Raw genomic sequence first — 19561 nt, forward strand, 5'->3', positions numbered from 1 at the left:
CCCCCCGCCGCGGGCTGGGGGCCGGCCGCTTGCCCCAAGTTTCGGTGCGGCGCCGCCGCCGCCGCCGCGCTCCCCCCGCCCGCTCCTGCTCGCTCGCTCCCTCCCCCGCCGCCTGGGCTGAATCTTATTGATCCAGAAGGTGGCTAATTAGCCCTTCCCGTCGTGCCTGGGTAATGAGGCACATGCGCACTGCACTAATCAGCCATTTTTTGCAGGAAACTAATTAGCAGAATAAAGATCCAAAGAGTTTTTTTTCTTCCCAATCATCAGATCTGAGTCCGGGCGCTTCCTGCTCCGGCGACCGCCAGCCCCGCCGCCCGCTCCGCTCCGCGCCGCGCCGCTCCGCCCCGACCGCCGCCGCCGCTGCTGCTGCCGCCGCCCGCGGCCCCCTCTCTCCGGGGGGCTGCAAACTCCCCGACAACGATGCTGCTGCTGGGCAGCGGCGGCGGCGGCGGCGGCTCCCGCTCGGCTCCGGCTGCTGCCCCCGGCTCCCGCTGCTGCTGCCCCGGGCCCCTCCGCGGAGCGCGCTCCTGCCGCCGCAGCCGCCGCAGCCTGCATGGGATCTGTAGCCCCCGCGCCGCCGCCCGGGATTAAAAGCGCCGCCGCCGCCGGAGCAGCGACCGCGTAAGTGGCAACTTTTCTGCCCTGTCCCCCGCTCGGGCTCCTCCTGCTCGGGGCGCCCGGGCTGCTTTGCATGGGGCTGGTCCGGCCCCCCCTCCCGCCCGCTCCCACCCACCGCCCCGGATCCCCCAGCAAACTTTGTGCCGCTCGCCGTCCCGGAGCCCCGCCGCCGCCGCCGGGGACGCGCAGGTGCCGGCGCCGCGGGGGCCGCTGCGCGCCCGCGGAGCCCCCGCCCCGCCCGCCGGCCATGGCCGCGGGGCGCGGAGCGGGCGCGGAGCGGAGCGGCGCGGCGCTGCCCGGCTTTGTGCGCGGCGGGGCGGGCGCGGGGCCGGCGGCGGGGCGCGGGCATCGATCGGCGGGGGCCCGGCCCCGGCCCCGGCCCGGCCCCGCGGGGATGCCCGCTCCGCGCCGGGCGCGCTTGGGCTGCGCGGAGCCGGCGCCGCCGGGAGCCGGCCGGGGCCGGGGCCGGGGCCGGGGCGGCTCGGGGGGGCCCGCGGCTGCCCCGCGGCCGCTCCGCGCCGGTGAGGCGCTGAAAACAAAGGGGCGCCGAAGTGCCCCGGAGCCCCGCGGCCCGCCCCGCCCGGGCCCCGCGCCGGGCCGCCCCGCAGCGGCCTGGCGAGCGCCAGCGACGATGATTTTTGTTTTCCGCGGGCGGCTCAGTTTTGGGAAGAATGCGGCTAGGGGGATGGGAGAGGTGAAGGCAGCGAACGCCACTGTAGGCCGATCCCCCCCTTCTCAGTTTCAGTTTTTAATTACTTAATGCTGAATCGCACGGCGCTTATCTAAATATTTGTAAACGCTCTTTCCTATTGATTCCTCTGAATAAACTGCACTCCTCGCCCTCGGAGGGAAGGCGATTCGTGCTCCTGAAACTAACCCTCCGGAGGAGAGTGTGTGTTTGCGTGGGGACACGTCCGTCCGTGTGTCTGTGTGTATCCGCGTATGTATGTAGCACGCACACACGGCTTTCTTAGCGTGAATTATTTATAATTCGGGCTGCGGGTTTGGTTGGTGGTTTGGTTTTGGTTTTTTGGTGTGTTTTTTTTTTTTTTTTAAATTGTTAAACTGCCTCCCCCCACTCTTTTTTAAAAAAAATATTTTTTTGATTCCGAGAAAGGTCTGTTTCTCTTTCAAGCTGCGCCTGAAGCTGCTCTCGGGTATGTCCTGTACTTTGTGCGGATATGGAATACATAGCCGTCCCTTCCTCGGCCGTCTGTCTGTCTTTCTCCTCTTCTCGCTCCTGTTTAATATGGAGCAATTTTCTGGAGGCTCGGTGACTCCCTCCTTAGGGTCACATTGAGTTCGAATCCGACTGAAGGTGCAGGAATCCTGCGACGGGGGAAATAAGAGAATAGAGAGAATGGGGTCAAGCCGGCTGCTTGGAGGCCAAAACTCGCACAGCTGCCTTTAAAAATACATATATAATATTTGGCTTTCCTTGCCATATTACAGATTGCAGCCTCCCCTTTCAGGTATTTTCTTTACAGCTTAAAGTCCTCTCTTCCTTTTGCCTCCCCACCCCCCCCCAGTTAGGGGAGAAGGGGGGGGGGAATAAAAGGAAAAGAAATGGGGGGGGGGGGAGAGGGGAAAAAATAAAACCCATTGAGTTTAGGCAAATAAGGTTTGGTCTCCGTATCCTATTACAAAGCACTTTGAATATGCAAGACATCACACAAGACCAGTTATTCCAGTTACGACAAACTTAAAAAGAGAAAAAAAGAGAGGCATGTTTAGATTGTAATTTGTTAGAGCAAGAATCGTATTTAAAACTGTCTTTTAAATTTTTTTTCCAGCCTTGCATTGTATCCAGCCTTTTCCTGATGTCTAGTTTTTTTTTCATTATTATTATTATTAAAATCTTTCCATTGAGTTTAGGAAGACTGCTGCGAGCAACGCATTTTCTGTATTTTTGTTCCTGTATCTTGGAGGAGAGTTGGCAGGGATTCTGTGGTTTGCAGTTACACAATATGTTATCGTGTTTTTAATCACTAAATCATTGCAGTGGTTATAGATTTACAGTCTTAGGGTATTACTGCGAGGAGCAGCGCAGACTGCATGTGCGGGAACATACGAGAGCATGCAGTTAACATGCTCGTGAACTTTGCTTTTAAATCATTGCCCGGCCGAGCTCCGGCGGAGAGGAGAGCGAGCGTTTTGGCATCACCCGTCCACGCACTTGAGGAAAGTTTGTGCAACCCTCCCGGCAGGGCAGGAGCTCCGATGGGTGTCGTGCGCGACCTGCCCCGCGGCGCTGGCGGTAAGCGGCGGGTCAGGGGGCGCGAGGGGCGGCCGGTGGGCCGGGGCCGCCACCTGTGCCGGGCCGGGGGCAGCGGGCCGCCCCGCCGGCCGCCCTGCCCGCCGCGCTCTGCTCCCGTTTCCCCCTTTATTATGTAACAGAGCCCTTGGCAGCATTAAAAATTCAGCATTACAAGCTGATTGTAATGCTCCCTCATTAGGGAGCACTGTCTGGTCCGGCATTAAGCGCAAGACGGAGCGTGGCTTTTCGGCTGCGGCACCGGCGGAGGCTGGGGAGCGGCCGGGAGGGGGGCAGCCGCGGAGCGGGGCGTCCTGGGCCCCTGACCCCCTGCAGCCCCCGTGGGCAGCAGCAGGGCCGTGCCGGGCTCCCCACCGCCATGCAGCGCTGGCCCCGCGGCCAGGCCCGGGGCTCGCCGGGGCTCCCACTCTGCCTTCCGGCCGAGGGCTTTCCTCCCGCGCCGGCCTCGGTGCGGGGACCCGGCTTCCCGAGCCGCCCTCCCGCCTGGGTCCTGCTCGGCAGGCCGCCTTCGGCCAGAAACAAAAGCAAACAAAAGGCATATTAGAGGGAAGAGAAACTCCGCGTCTGGATGCAGAGGTGGCTTTGCTGTATTTGTATCCCCCCCCCCCCCCCCCCCCCTTTCTTTTTAAACACGGTCACTCTGGGAGGAGTGGGCAGCAGGAAGTTCGCTCCAGCCCCTCTCCCGCGCGGCAGCGGTGCCGCTCGCAGCAGCGCTGGCCCTCGGCTGCGGGAGCCCCCGTACCCTCCCTCCCGCCCTGCCGCTGCCTTTTGTTCCCGCAGGACCGAGCCAAGGTGCCGCTCGGGCGGGTGGAGGCGGCACGGGTGGCCCCGCATGCCTGGCACATTTGCCTGGCCTTGTCGTGGCTGCTGTCAAACCAGGGCCCGGCGGTGGCCGCTTTCACAAAAGCAGAGGCGCGTGTCCCTCTTTCATCTCTCTGTTTTGACCCCCCGCCCCGGTTCCCGTCGGTGTCGTGACGGAGGCCGGGAGCAGCGCGGAGGAGCAGATTTGCTCTAGGCCTGGCCAGCAGTTGAACGGCTTCAGCGGGGATCGCTAAATCCCAAACCGATGGACATATGGCTGGGTGCGTTAGCCTCCCCGTTAACGCTTCCTTCTGCTTTCCAAAATAATAATAATAATGGTAATAATAATAAAAAAATGTTGTATGGAGAAGCTGAAAAATGACTAGCGGGCTTTTACATCAACTTTATTCGCACGCTATGTTCTGCCGGGGCTCGACTCCCTCGCGTGAGCGTTTCCCTCGCCGGTGTCAGACTCGCTCATCGGCGGTGGGAGAGTTTTCAGCAACCATCTTCTCGGTGGTGGTGGTGGTGCGCGCGCCGGCCCTGCTGTGGTGCCGGAGCTGGAGGTGTGTTTGCGCTGTAGAGATCGGTGCGATTCAGGAGGGATGGGCTGGGAAGAGGCCGAGCGTTTCACGGCTCCCCGCTTCCCTTCACCAGAGCGCGGCCGAGGTTCGGCCTTTGTGTGGCTTTCGGGGGCCGCGTGCCGGCGGGCGCGTCCAGCCGGCAGGAGAGGTGGGCCGCGAACAAAGCTGGGTCCTGCCTGCTCCCCCCGGCCCGGACGCGTGCGGGACCCCCGCCCGCTCGCGGGGCTGCGCCCGTCCTGCGCTCTCTCGTGACCGACCGACCGCGGCGGCTTCGGCCTGGGAGAGGCCCCTGGGGCTGGAGCGGGGCACCCGTGGGGTTGCCCCCCTCTGCGCCGCTTCTGTTTCCTCGTGGTGGGGCGTCCTCCCGCGCCCCTCTGGGAGCCCCTGGGGGAGGCTGGCCCTGCTGGCCCTTGGGGCAGGCAGAAAGGGGAGACCAGAGAGAGGAACTCCTCCAGCGGGGAGCAGGGCTGCCCGTCCCTCCCTCCCACCCTCCCTCCCTCGCCAGTCGAAATTCGGGCTGGGTGTCCAGCGCGTGGCGGCGCGGCGACGACGGGGCTGTCGTGGCAGGAGAGTGGGAATCAAAACATCTGTGCGCAGGCCTGGGCGCTGCAGCCTCTAATGGTTTTGACGGAGCTGTTGTGGTCTGTTGTCTGGAAAATCTGCATTCTGCGCCGTGCCCGAGGGGGGCCGCGGCACCGCAGACCGTGGCGGTACCTAAATATAACCGCCTCGCGCCGTGGGGTGAGGTGAGGGCAGGAGGGAGCAGGGCCGCCCGTCCCGCCTCCTGCTTTGTCTCTGATCTGCGATTCATGCATTTTTGTTTGCTCCCGAGGTTGGGTTTGTGTGTAGGCAGGGATTGGAGAAATAGATAAATTCCAGCTAGTTTAAAAAAAAAAAACCAAACCCAACAAAACAAAAAACCAGTGTGGATGAGTCGGGCTTCCCTCGCTGCCGGGGAGGTGACGCTCCTCGCCGCTGGGTCAGGGATCCCACCGGACTGGGAAGCCTTGGTGTGCCCCTGCCTTCCGGCCGCCGGTGGGGGAGCGGGCCGCACCAGCCTGCTTGTGTCAGTGTTTTTCCTTCCCCCCATCGATGCTGTGGGTCTTGCTCGGGTCCCGCTGCGCCGGCGAGGAGCGAGCGCTTTCCAGCACTACCTCGTTGGCTCTGCCGGACAGACGTGTCCATCTGTCGGTGCGGGAGGTGGGCGTTCATCTCCACAGCAACGCTGCCTGGAAAGCGGTGGTATTCTGCGTCAGGTGTGCGCTTCCAGAGGCGGACTGTAAACACGGCTGAAAGTTCATTCCCATCTGAAATTATTTTTTCGTTAGGGTTCTTGGGAAGGGAGACCTGCGCTGGCGGCCGCGCCGGCCGCAGCTGACGGGTGGCTCCCAGTGCGTCCCAGGAGCCACCGAGGAGGGGCCCGGAGTCCCGGCTGTGTGGGGCTGAGCCCGGCCGGCTGGCGAGGTGGAAGGACGGTGGGACGGTCTGGGTGCTGAGGAGCCCCGCCGCTGGCAGGCTGCAGCCACCTGGCTTTGCCCTTGAGTTTGCTGCTGGGAGAAAGACACTTAGCTGTTGATTGTAATTTCATTATGTCACAAGTGCCAAACATGCCTCTTGCTAATAAAAGGCAAAGCAGAGCAGCAATATATGTTTTTCTTTCCCCTGGAAAACAAACATTTCCCAGTGTTTTGAATTGCGTATTGCACGTTGCTGGGGAGCAGGAGGAGGGTGCTGGCCCTGTAGTGCCCGGGCTTTTGGGTCTTAAATCTGATGAGGGCTGAGCTGCGTGGGTTCCTTCGCTTGTGGGTGATGCTGGAGCAGGCAATGTGCATGGCAGTTCTGGTAAAAGGTTTTCTCCTGCCCTGGTATCTGGGAAAGTGGAGCCTGCAGGGCCTGTAACACGTTAGCTCTTAATAAATGCTTATTTTGGTGGCCCAAGCGTGCTTGCTGGAGAGTTGGCCCCTTCTCGGAGAGGATGGGAGCAGATGTGCTCTGGGAGCTGCTCCTGACCCCTCTGGTCCCCGGCAGCGAAGCACCCCGCATCCCGCCTTGCGTTTGCCTCGGACTCGCAGCCGTGCTTCCCTGGCTGGCGGTAGCCTACCTCCAAAATGGCTGGTTGGCTTGGTTTGGTAGCAGGAGCTTTAACCCTCCTTTCGCCACGCTGCCACTGCCTGTCTTGTGCAGACAGGCTCATGCTCACCGCAGAATTCAGAGCACGTACTTAGACGTTGATAGTAACATCGCAATGATGTGCTCGATCCTGCTAGGTTGGATTGCTGGGTTTCCTGAATGTCTGTGACGTCTGGTGATGGGCTCATAGGTTTTTGGTCTTTCCTTCTTGTTGTAAGAGAGTTTAGTGAAGAAGGGGGATGCAGGGGGTGCAGAGGCACAGCCAGCTGAGTTGCAAGCAGGTGCACATTGTTTGGGCTGAGAGTTTGAGTCAGGTGCCTGTTGTTTGGGCCCAGAGTTGCAGGCAGGTGCCTGTTGTTTGGGCCGAGAGTTTGAGTCAGGTGCACGTTGTTTGGGTTCAGAGTTGCAGTCAGGTGCACGTTGTTTGGGTTCAGAGTTGCAGTCAGGTGCACGTTGTTTGGGATAATGCAGAGTCTGGGGGTTCTTCACCAAGGTATTTTTGGTGAGATACCGTGTAATGGAAGAACGTGCTAGCAGGCCTGGAGGTTAGTTCGGAAGACTGAGCAGGGGGAGCGCGTGAACCACAGAGCTACTTGGTGTCTTAGGCACACGTTTGTGAGTTGCAGGATCTGCTAACCAGAGCTGCTCTTGCGGTGTGAAGATGTTCTGGATTCGGGCTGTGCACGCCAGCCTGTGCGTTTCACTTGTACCTCTTGTGTTGCGGAGCCCCGGACACCTCCAGAAGCAGAGCGGTAAGGCTGCCCCTGAAGTGCTGGGCTGCAGTAAGTTCCTGCAGTACAGCTGCGGAGGCGATGCCATGAGGCCGTAGTTCTCCTTATGTTTGCTCTGTTTGACAGTGTTAGATGTCGATGCGCAGTGGCGGGAGCTTGTCTCAGATGAGTTTCAGTGGTGTGCAGTGGCCGCTGGTGCTTCGGAGCCTGCCGAGAAGTGGTACTGCCGGGCAGCGTCGCCGGGGTGGTCTTTGCTCCCGGCGTGTGTCCCCTGGCCCGGCTGAGGTTGCTTTGTGCCTGCCGGTGTGCAAGTGAGCGAAACCCTGCCGAGCGGCCGTGGGCTGCCCGGAGGAGCGGAGCGCGGCTGGCCGCTGCCCTTGCGCGCGGTTCCCGTCGGCAGCCCCTGACTGTGCCAGACAGAACTGTAGATGTCAGGCTTTGCACAGAAAGGAGAGCGAGGAGGGAGGGCGAGGGAGAGACAAGCGTGCAGCAGCAGGGCTGAGAGTTTCAAATTAACCTTCTGCTTTGTTGGTGTCTAATGCGAGGTGCCCCCGGCCCCCCAGCGTAACGCATACCACGGACTGAGAGCCAGCGTGATTTACGTGCAGCTACGCAGGGGAGCGGGGCAGCAGCGGCCTGCTGGGGCTGAGCTGGCGCCTCCGGGGCTGGGGCTGGGAGCGGGGCTCCCCTCCCCGGTGGTGCTGGGGACGAGGGGACGGCAGGTGCCCAGGGCTGTGTTGGGCCTGGCCGCTGGAGGCGAAGGCACCCGATGGGTGCTGGTGGGGCTCACCGTGTCCCCCAGGGTGCTGCAGTCAGCGCTTTCACCTCCAGGTTTGAGGAACTGGAGCTCCGGCCTTTCCTCTGGGAGACAGGTCTGCAGCACCCAGGTGTTTGCTCCTCGAAAGCTCCTTCAGATGTCAGAGCCTAAATTTCTCCTCTTTAATTTTCTCCTGTTAATTTTATCCCTTTTAGTCTTACATACTTCTTTCCCCAGTTCCTTTCTTCTTGCTGTTTTTCATCTTCCGTGGAGACAGTTAAAAGCAGCTTAACACTGTGAGCTTGTTTGGAAGTCAAAAGATCCATTTTAGCTCTGATGCTGACTTTGGGCAAGCCACCAAATGTTTGCCTCAGCTGGAGTATGAAATGGGATAATACGTAGTTCTCATGCAGAGACTGTAAGTGGGGGTTAATTATGAAAAATCATAACGTGTCTTAAATTCCCAGAGCATTGTTACATCCTTAAATTTTGTTCTTTGTTACTTTCTCCTCCTCCCGCGTTCCAGATAATTCATAAGCTGCTAAACTTTGTTCCCGCTACTTTCTGGTACATCAATACCTTCCTACCCGGGGCTGCACTGCTCTAGGCATGACTGCACTGGAGTCCTTAGAGAAGGTGTCCTCTCCTCCTCTATCCACATCGTAGACAGAGGATTAATTCATGCTGTAGGCCTTGCTCGTTTTCCCAATGCTTTGCATAGGCTGGGGAATTTTGTTCTGGCACCTTGGAGAGGAGGGAGGCAGCTGGGGTAAGGCATTTGTAGTAACGTGGCAGGTCTGAACCCAGCCGGGCCACGGCCGGTGGCCAAGCATCGTGCAGTACCTGTGCGTCACGCGAGCGACTGCGCTTCCAGACGGTGCAGCGGGGCTGGTTCCCCTGCCTCTGCAGCGCCGCAGTTACCACTCGCGTTGGGCGCAGGCCTTGTCCTGCAGGATCACTGAAGCATCCTGCTTCAGTTGACCTTCATTAGGATGGGGGAGGAGGGGAGAGGTGAATCTCCTTGTCTCAGCCAGGTTTTTCACTGGGGTAATGCGTGTGAGGAGTGCCGGCCTTGCTGCGGATGGGGGGGGGTACCTGCCATGCGGGTGGGCTGGGGGCAGCCGGGTCACCCAGAGCGGCTTGCCACCTCCTGGCGAGTGGGCCATACTGGAGACGTGCTCTGGAACTGGAGAAACGGGGCCGGTTGGTCTTTGTTTTGTAACATCTTTTCATCCTTCCTGGTTTTGCTGCTTTCTGGAGCACAGAGGACTGGTGTGGAGGAGGTGTGGTCGTGTCGGCCAGGGTTTGTAGTCTTGGAGAGTCCAAGTCTAAGCGGAGCCACGTATGAAGGTGTAGGCAGGTGTACATTTTGAACTCCGTCCTGTTCTTCAGGATGAGCTCCTGTAGGCATCACATTGGTTCTGCAGCGCAGCCGGAGGGAGAGGCGGCATGGGGGAGCGTGCCAGTGGTTGGGTTGCGTTATCGGCCAAGGAGTAAGGACAGTGGACGAGAAGTGTCCACTGCCTCACAACAGGCTGATGCTGGAGGAGGACCGGCGGGATGAGTTTTGTGGTGATACCGCGTGGCTCGCAGAAGGGAGAGGAGGTGTTGCACCAGGCGTTGCTGCCAGCCTGTGCCCTTTGCTTGCCGCCCTGTTGTGCGTGGAGCGGGACGTGTGCTGCGTGCTGGTGTGGGCTGCCCGGCCCCTGGGAGGGCGGTTGAACACCTTGTGCCCCTCTGCTATTTCAGAAACCAGTTACTTGGCCAATAGCGGTGTCCATCTGAAGGAGCTGCCACAGATTTTTTTTTTTTTTTTTTCCTTGGTTGCCTTATTTTAACCAGCCTCTCCACTGTTTCTTCTTTATTTTGACCGGCGTGGAAGTCCTGGAGGTTTGTGTGAGATCCTGGAAATTCCCCAGGTGCTGGGTCCGGTGCCAGCACAGCCCTGTGTGAAAAGCTCCCTTCATGGCGGGCTTGCAACGGTTTCACCTGGAACTGCAGATGTTTGAGCAACTGAGCCAAGCTCTGGAGCGCCCCAGGGATTGCTCCAGGCCGCTATGGAGGAGGGCTGAGCTCTGCTCTGCGCAGCACTGGCTGGCTGGGATCAGCCTAAGAGCAAGGGTGGCACAACTGGCTTCTCTTCGCTTGAAACCTCCCAGCTGTGCCCAGGGCCGTAGAGCTGGTTGCCAGAAGCTCCCTGCAAGGTCCTCCTGCTGTTGGCAATGCGACTGGAAGTGTCCAACCAACCACTCCTCCGTTGATGCTTCTCTGAGTAGCATCGCTTTGCGTCTCTGAAGCGATAGGTGCTCTTTCTTTGGAGCTGAGATTTCCTTCCGTTTAGTCTGAGTGGTGCTGGGCTGTGAAACTGTCTGGTTACTTCAGGCAGGAGCTGGATGTTGGGCCTCTGGTTTTTCTTCCTTCAGCCATCTTTTTCTCAGCCTCTTCTTGCTTCTGGGTGCAAAGCCCATGAAGTAGCAACGATTAGCGAGATGCTTTTGATGAGATTTGGCAAGAAACACTGCCCGTCCTCTGGAGATTGTGGATTACGCAGTGCCCCTGTCACTGGTCTACAGCGTGATAGAGCTGTCTGCTGAGCTCCGTCCTCTGTCGAAAGCACGGCTGGGCCTCTTCTGGTGTGCCAAGGCAGGGACAGCGCGGTGACACAGTCTACTGAATTGCTGAGGCCAAAGGAGAAATACCCAAGTGCCGTGTATTGCAGAAAGCAAAGAGCACGAGCGACCCAGCTCCCTCCTCACTGCCCACCCCGGTCCGTGGAGGAGGAGCTGGGTGCCTCGCAGAGCTTTGCAGAGGATTTGGACCTTCAGAGGTTTAGGTGGCACCTAAATGGAAACGAACTGGCCAGCGGGATGCTTGGGGGCAAAGTTCTCGTCTGCTGCTGAATTCGTGCTGTGCCTTCTTCAGCTGGAGCTGGCGGGGGTGGTGGGAGCAGGGAGGGAGGCTGCTGGCGCACCACCTCGGAGGGCTCCCTGCGTCGTGGCGCTCGGGTCCCCCCACTGAAGTTCTCCTCCACTGGGCCTGGGAGAACGCGGGTGGCGAAGCGTCAGACAGAGCCTCGGGTTTTTTACTGCTAATGGTGCCCCGTGGGTCTTCTGCATTTTAAAATTCAAAAAAAGATGGGGAAACAAAAAAAGCTACAGCCTTCCATTTAAACATAGCGTGCCAAGAGGTAGAAGATGGTATTTTTGTCACAATTTTCCCCATTAAAAATATTGGGGATATTAAAAGCTGTTTCTGTGTCTTGTTGGAGGCCTTGCTGGGTTATGGTGCAGGAATGGGTGCTTTCTCAACTTCTCTTTTAATTTGCCTTCGTTAAGACTCCCACTCTCTTTGTTATTGCCGTTCTCTGGCTGTTGAACAGTTGAGTCCCCGCACCAGCAGCGAGGGATGCTCTTAGCTGTGCCTGTGCCGGGTGGCTCCGGGTAGAGGAGGGGAAGGGGTCTGGCGCCGGCCCTCTGATGGCAACAGGGGCGAGGGGAGGGCGCGATTTGGGAAGGGGCAGCCTTCCTCCCCCTCCCGCTCCCCAGGTCGCCCTCGGGATGCGGGGGATGCAGCGCGAGAACCCCAGGGCCGTTCTCAGCTGCAAGGCTGATGTTTGTAGCTGCTGTCGGGGACTGCTCCTGCCTTCCTGGCAGCTGGAAATAAAAGAGGGCTGAGAGTCTCGTGGTACAGATCGTTTACAAAAGGGGAAGATAATGATAAAATAAGGCTTCTTTTGGTAGAAACAGCTACTTTGGATACTGCAGCAGAAAGGATAGAGGGTTTGTTGTTTAATGTGTTCATTGTGTGTTGAGTGTAAAAGTGTTGTGTTGTGGTTTTTCTTTTTTTTTCTTAAGGTTCCTTCTTCCTTGTGTGTATGAGCCTCTCGCGCAGCAGAGGAAGAGAAACACTTAACAAAAATAGAGCATGTGTTTTCCTAAAATGAGATTGCTGTGGCATGTTTAGGACTTGAAACCGTGTGACTTTGAAGTTGACTTCATTTCATGCTGGTGATATCCTTTTAACTGTCTGGAGTAAGCAACGCGGTTCGGCTGGGAAAGCGTCCTGTAAAAAGCTGTGCTTGGGTTCTAATTCGGACTGTTGCAAAGATTTTCATAACAAATACTCTCTGCTTACCAGCAACCCTTCCTACTTAGAGAAGTTTGCATTGATTTATTATTATTTTTTCAAAGGATTTACGTAGACATTAGAATGCCCTGTGGACATTATTTTCAGTTCAAGAATGGTTTGTTTTAGTTTGCCTTAATTGAATTGGAAACAGTTGCAAGCTGTACCAAAGCTGGTTGATTTCGAACCAAAACAAGAATGTCCACAAGCAGGTTTACAGCCTGGTGAGCAAATGGTGCTGCAGTCACGCACCCTGCTTTGAACGGCTGCTGTGTACTCACGTGTGCGGGCTCTTGGCAAGTAAATCCCGCAGCGGGCTCGGCGCTGCGCGGGGTGAGAGGCGCGGGGAGCAGAAGGGTGTTGCAGAGGCCGTCGTCTTGCGCGCCTCTGAAGCCGATACAGCTGCGCAGGGCAGTCTTGCCTTGGATGCTTTTTGCTGGCAGAGAGCTTTGGTGCAGTGGCATGGGGAAGTAGTTTAGGGAAGGGACCTGGGTTAGAAAAACTCTGCCAAGAGGAGGGGGGAAAAAAAAAAAAACAACAACTTCCTCAAAATCTTCTTTTGTTGTTTTGCCAGCTTCCCTTTCATTTGAAATAATGGTGTGATACGGTATGTTGGTGCAGGAGTTACTGCGCTGAAGCAGAGAGGGGGGAGCGCAGGGGCAGGAGCGAGTGCCCTTCCCAAGGAGCGATGGCAGGAGGACTGTGTGTTTTGCTACCGCGCCAGCTTAAAGCGTGTGCTGCATCAGGGCCTCAGTGTGCATTTGGTGTAGGGCTGCTGTGAAGGAAGGCACTGCTTTTAGTGATGATTTTTTTTTTTTTATTTATTGATTTTTATTAGTATTTTCTTCTTCTCCTTTTGGGAGTACAGTATGGTTAAACTCAAAGGATCCCTGCGTAGCCTTCCAGGACTGGCTGTGCAGCAGCTCTGTCGTCCTGCTTTGGAAGAAGGAGCTGATCCCCACATTGCCCTGGGTTCCTTCTGAGCGTCCTTCTCCTTTCGGGAGCCCCGGCACGGGGAGCTGGTTCTTCTGCTTGGGGGTGAGGCGATTGCTAAACTCTGCCCGCGGGCCGCTGGCGTGAGCGGCCAGGGCTGCTTGCAGCCTGGGGCCTCGGCCCCGGGCGCTGCTGGGTGCTGCCTCCGTTGGCTCCAGCCTCGGCTGCGGGTTTTGTGCCCTGGTGGTTTCTGCCACTGTACCTCCCACCCCTGCCGGGGCAGGCGCATGGAGCGACTGTTCAGCTTGGATTACTTCTGTTTGTGTTTTCACCTGCTTCAATAAATAAATAAATATCTTTGCTTCTCCCTGGTCCTCCGCAGCAGCACTGGCCGATGTTATTCTGAAGGAACTGTCTGCTGTTCTCCGAGAGGCTCATACGTACCCTGGGTATCTCCATCTCCTCTCTCCTGTCCTCTGTTTAGTGTTCTTTGCAGTTCTAAAACAAATATTTGCTGCAGGTCTTAAAACTGATTTTGTTGTTATTTAAGCAATTGCATAATAACATTTAGAAGGCCTCTCTTTCATGTCTCTGCTAACATTGTAAAGGCCTGGAATGTAACACGGCAGTGGAGGGGATGGCGGAGGGCTGCGGAGGCCACCAGTGAAGGGTGAGGGCTGGCTGTGCACGTGCAGCATGCTTTTCCCTGGTGGCAGGTTGTGCCGAGGTTGGATTTTGCTCCTGGATGTCAGCTGTGTTTGCATAGTATTCTTGCCGTGTTTGTAAGCCAGGTGTGTTCAGACTCCACAGCAAAGTGTGTTCAGTCTGTACATCCATGTTTGAGGGGTGACAGGGGCTCTGCTTGAGGCCTGTGCCGGCGTGCCGAGCCGCTAGCCTGTGCCGCTCCGGTGCGGTGCCGCGCGTTCGGCCACGGTGCTCGCCGCTTGTGCGAACGCGGCAGCGGAGGCGAGACCGTTGGGACCGCTGCCCCTTCTCCGCTATCCATAGCGAAGTGTGGGGGTTTTATCAACTCAAAGCTGAACTTGTGTGATGAGGCCGACCCAAGTGTGAAAACTTAGCCCGGTTTGTTGCAATGTTTCAGATGGGGATGATCACGCTTACTTGCGTGTGGTGCTGTGTCACCTCTCCTTCGGCTGGCGCCGGTTGTCCGGGTAGGGTGTCACACTCGGTTACCTCCATCAGTTGCTGTAGTGATTCAGCTGCATCGGTACAACCTTTAGCTGAGTTTCCCATTGCTTCAGCCTTCTCCTCCAACAGCCGTGGACATCTTTGTACAGGTGCCCGTTTTCCTGGTCGTTAAAGAGCGATTCCTGTATAAAGCCCCCAGATCCTGATTGTTTCTACAGACTGATGATTTCCTAGTGGTTTGTTCTGTACAAATTCATTAGGGAAGAAAAACTTAATAATCCAGAGTGAAGAGGTGAGCTTAACGCTTGGCTTCCAAGTCAGGACAAATAAAAGTGATTACTCCTGCAAACACACACTCGAGAGCTTGAAGAAGGATGGTTTCTCAGTCGGGTGATGCAGGACATGAGAATGGGAATTGCTGTTAGAAGCTGCTGTGATTTCTTTGATAATATCTGTTTTGAAACTTTGCACTTAGGGGAAAAAATCTAGTTAGAATATTTTGACTTTAATACTCTTTCAGACCAGTTTAGTAATGTATTATCTGTTGTGGTGGGGAAGCTCATCCTTTCTATCTTGCTTGATCGTTCAAACTTGGCTCCTGTTTAGATGTGTCATGCTGCGGCCTCTCTAAGAAGCCAGGCATGCTCTCTGACTGCAGATAAGGAGGTAATGTATTTCTAAACCGTGTTTTGAAAATGCCTGCCTGGGTGTAGCTTAATGAGCGTTTCCCATTTACAGAAGGGCTTCGTGTATCTCGTGGGGGAGAGGCGGGCAGCTCCGGGCCGGTCTGCAGCGTCAGGGCTGTGTCGGTTTGCTTTCTGCCGGAGCTGACAGCCTGTGCTCAGAGTTGCAGTGACGAGAAACTTGCATTTAATAAAAGTCACCATGGAAGGGTTCTTGGGATCTTGCCAGGGAGAGTTTCCTGTTTAAAATTAGAAAATGGGTTTTTTGTTTTTTTTTAAAGCCTTGATGTAAACTGGTAATTGCTAGAGTTTTCTTTTAAATCCTAAGATGCCAGTTGGAGCGGGGGGGGGGACACGGGGACAAGCAGAACCCCAAAACAGTGGAATTGCATATTTTGGCTTTTTCTGAGAGGGGAAAATAGTAAATTTTGTGTAATATTGACTCCTCTTCTCCATGGTAATGAGTGACTCATTAGGCAAATGCAAAGAGATCCGATTCTGTGCTGGTCCTTGCCACGCGTGCCGAGGAGGGTCGGAGCTGGTTGGGCTGCGGTGCTGAGCGCACCTGCAGCCTTTGCTGACGCTGGAGAAAGTGCCAAAAATCTCAGCAGCGTGGAGGCAAGCTCAGATGAAATACAGTGTGATAAAGCAAACTGCTCTAGTTCTGGCTTTTGGAAGGGTGAACTTGTTGAACTACAGTAATAGCCCTGGATTTTGTTCTGTTCAGGTCGTTTTTACCATTTCTGGCTTTTGGGCATGTTCTTTTGGCGCATCAGGTGTGTGATTTGATATTTGTGATGCTTGCTGCCTTCTGCCTCCTCCTTGGAGGGAGAGCTCTGAGGTGAAGGCTCCTGTGGCTGTACGGTGTCTCAAGGAGTCACACCTCTGGTCTCCAGGCTCTCCTGAACGCTCGCCTCTTTCGCTTGCCTTTGGGCTGCACCAGATGGGGTTGCGGCAGTCGGACCCAGCAGCCGCGAGCCAGGTGCTTCACCCATGGCGTGTCTGTGGGTGGTGGAGGCCCAGGGACCTGCGACGGCCGCTGCAGCAGGAGGGGAGAGACGGGAGGTGCTGAACGGCCGCTGCGACCCCCTGGTACTCGATGGGGCATCGCTGTCGCTGCTGCGAGGCTCATGCTCCTCCGGCTGCGGTGCCCGCTCCGCCCTCGTCCCGGGCGAGGAGGAGCGCGGCTGCCGTGGTGGGGAGTCACCGCTTTGGGTTTTCTCTTGCCAGCTCTTATTTTGCTCTTGAGTGGGACTGACGGATTTATCCCGTTCCTTTGTTTCATATGGAGAGAAACCTTATCCCCGTGGCTTCTGTTGCTGCTGGTAGTAGGAGTGTTTGCGGAGATAAGGCCCCTTTCCCCCTGCCCTCCCCCAGGAGCGGCTGGCAGCCTGCCTCTGCTCAGTGACCCACCGAGCGGCTGTCCGGCTGGATCTGTGTATGCTAATGGGCCTGGCTTGTCCTGGCTTGTTTGTAATGATTTGTGGCTGCATTTATATGCAAATACTAACAACTTGCTGCTGAGTTAATTAGCGTTTTTTCTCTTTGCTTCCTGGAGCTTTAGCAAAAGGTCTTTATTCTCCCCATTTCGGTTGTCTGACCCGCTCCACCCACTCCCCCGCGCCAGCATCCCCGCTGCCTGCGCCGAGGGTCCCCGCGGCCCTGCTGCGCGGGCAATGCCGAGGCGCGGGAAGGACAGTCGTCGGGCGCTCTGCGGGAGCAGCGCACGTGCGGGAGCCGGGCTGTGCTCTGCTGCAGGTTTCCTTTGGGGAGTTCGGGCCCAGTTGCACGAACTGGCCGGAGACGGTCGTGAGCCTCGGGGGAAAGCTGACTGTTCTGTGTGCCTTCAGGAGCTGGTCAGGGTGCTTGCCGTAGCTGGATGCTTTGGGCGTCTGGGTGAGCGTTTTGCTGCCTGACTCTGGTAGTTGCTGCTTTGTGGAGGAGGAGAAACAAACCAACTCTTCATGTCCTGGAAATGCAGAGTGTTTGCTTTCTAATGTCAAGACTGAGGCTGTTGGATGCAATCAGATGAATGATTCTCACCAGACGAGAGGTTCTGAGGGCCTGTCTGGTGACCTGGGCACGACAAGGATGGAGTGGGAATTGCTGGCCTTTGACATCAGCTGGGAGTTGGATTTTTGCTTGTGCGGAGGGGAAGGCAGGCATTTCCTCTTCTCCCGGGAACGGCGTCTTTGTGTCCTCGGTTGGGCTCAAGGATTTTGCTCGTTTTGATCTTTCCTTCCATCTTATTTTTGTGGTCCCTGCAGGTGTTTGCTTTTGCCAGAGCTGCAAGAGTTGCAGGTTGGATAAGTTACTTGCCTTGCTTTGGGGCAGGGGCAGAAGGTGGGGGCTGCAGTAGGAGACCCTGGGTACCACCGGGCAGGAGCAGCTCCGGGTGCCACGGCTGTGGTTCCCGGCCAGCGTTAGAAGCCCAGGCAGTCCTGCGAGCGTCTTGCGCTATCACCGTTCTGCGCTCTGCATGCTTGTCCCACCCTTCCTCCTTTCTGCCCTCGAGCCAAGGCTTTTTCACAGTTACTGAGTCAACTTCTTTTGCTTTTGAGTCTTTGTTTTGACCCTGGAAGGTAGGGCCGTGGCTTCTGGGCTGCAGGCGCAGAGCAGAGGAGCCTGAGCCTGCTGCAGCCTCTGATCCCTGCTGGGGCTCCCACTGCTTGCCCTGCGTGGAGGAAGGGAGCTGCACGGCGCAGCCCTCCCTCGGGGCCGGGGTAGGTCTCCATGGGCTCCGTGCACCGGGAGCTGCATACAGGTCCCTTGGGTGGCTTGAGGTGGGGACCGACTGTCCTGGGTAAGAGCAGTGCTTGTCTGAAGTGCCCGCAGGTGTTCGGGCAGGGGGGCTCTCCTCAGGAGAGGCGGTGATTCTCTCTCCCCTTGTGCCAGGTACTTCACAAGTTTGTATTTTGGGCTCTTACCTTTATTTACTTCCATATCTTCTACTTGCACGCTATTTAGCTTGCGAGTTCTTTGGGCAATAAAATGGCTTAAATGGAATATGAGAGGTTGAGGTACCACCCAGCTCATGGGAAGGAAACAACTTACAGTCTGAGGCCAGGGCCTGGCAAGTCCCAGGTGGAAACTGGTAACCCTTTGCCCCTAGGTTGCCTCTTGTCACCCTGCTCCACCATGCTCATATTTAAAGCCTTGGTGCCCTATTGAGCGATGGTGGAGGAGTAAATCTGAGGTGGAATGGAGTAACTTCTGGAGTGTTGCATCCAGCTGGAAGGGGGGATGTACCCAAGTTAGTCTGGAGCTCCACACCCTGATACGAAAGCATCTAGAAGTGGTGGCTAGCTGGTCAAGAGGCTTTTACCAGCTTCTAGAGCCCTGATTGCTGCATATTTTCATTATCACCTGATGGCTAGTGAAATGGAGGGTGTTTGGAGTGTTTTATTTTGGCTTCCTACTCCAGTGCCCCTCTGAGTTGAAGAAACTCTTCTCATGCCCAGTGGTCTTTGTCACTGTTGGGTTTTAGACCCGGGAGATGTGTTTTTCCCCTCTTTTACTCTTCCATTTCACATCCTGCAAGACAAAGGGACGTGGAATTGCAGACCTGTCCTGCTGCCACGCTGAATAACATGGTTTTGATTAATCCAAGGGGAGAAAAGTCAGTTTCTCATAGCAACCCCGATGATTAAAGCTCCAGGAGAGGCAATTATTCCTGGTGTACGAAACTCTCCTACCACACTTGTCATGGGTGGTTTTCTAAAGCTCATCCGCTGTGGCAAGTCACCGCTGCTGTTCATAGCAGCACTTGGGGGGGTTGGACAGGCAGATGCCTTCCCCTGCCCCCCGCCCTGCCTTTCTGCTTCTAGACTTTTCTGCGCAGAAGACGGTCCTTCTGCGGGAAGATTAGCACGAGGACGTGAATAGCAAAAGTGCTGTGCTCCAGGACAGGGCCTCCGCCGGCCGGCTCCCCTGTCCCGCAGGCAGCTGCCTGCCTCGGGCAGGCTTTGCCGGGAGGTGGGCTGGGGCAGCGCCTGCCCGCCCTAAGCTTTGCAGGAGGAGTCGGGCCCCCCACTCTCCCGCTGCCCCAGCCACGTGCCTCCGTCCCTCCCCTGTGCCGGCTTTGGTACTCGAGGGACCCTGCACGGAGGTGTTTTGGATCTGGAACAATAAGAGCAGAAACTTTTTATTGGAGGCCTCTAACCCTTGGGGTTTCGGTGAGAAGCGGGCTCGGTGTGGCCGCAGAGTGGCACCGCACGGGCCGTTGATGCCACTGGTGGTGGTTTGCGGGCTGGGATGTGCTGAGTGCCAGGTGGGGGTTGCTGGCCCGGGCTGGGTGTCCTGTGGCCTCTGGGAGCTTTCCACAATGATGGAGAAGGCATCCTTTAATCCAGATCATAGACAAGTTTTAAAAGTTCAGAGAGAGATTTTGTCCCTCTGAGCATCCATAGCAAATGCTGAAGGTGCTTATTCCAGAGCTTACTGGTGCTCCCCAGCACTCCTCCCCCTGCCTGCCTTCCCACGGCTTTCCCTCCTTTGATTTCTCCTTTCTGGTTGGCTTGCTCAAGGCTTCCTCAAAGTGCTTGGTTTGGATGCAGGCTCTGGCAGCCGATGGAAGCCGTACCGGAGGGACGCCTGTCGCCCTGCTGCGCAGGGGTCGAGATTGCTCGCGGGGTTGCGGTGTGTGGGGCCGCATCCTCGCCGTGGGCTCTGGGGGATGCGGGGGTTCACCTGGAGAGGTGTGCCAGCACTGCCCGAGCTCTGCTCAGAAGGGTGACGTTTTGGAGACAGGGTGGGGACAGAGGCTCCTGGGT

General features: G+C 56.9%; 1 protein-coding gene across 1 annotated transcript in view; it reads left to right on the forward strand.

Annotated features, from left to right (window-relative positions):
• The first annotated feature begins 540 nt into the window (after positions 1–540).
• The window catches only part of ZFHX3 (zinc finger homeobox 3), a 175030-nt gene continuing 156009 nt past the window's right edge, over positions 541–19561 (forward strand). The window contains exon 1 of the mRNA XM_082319280.1: positions 541–624. The gene's annotated coding sequence lies outside the window, so the exon portion shown is untranslated. The remainder of the gene's footprint in view (positions 625–19561) is intronic.

Source organism: Platalea leucorodia (genome assembly GCF_965183815.1).
Source record: "Platalea leucorodia genome assembly, chromosome: 8".
Classification (NCBI taxonomy): domain Eukaryota; kingdom Metazoa; phylum Chordata; class Aves; order Pelecaniformes; family Threskiornithidae; genus Platalea; species Platalea leucorodia.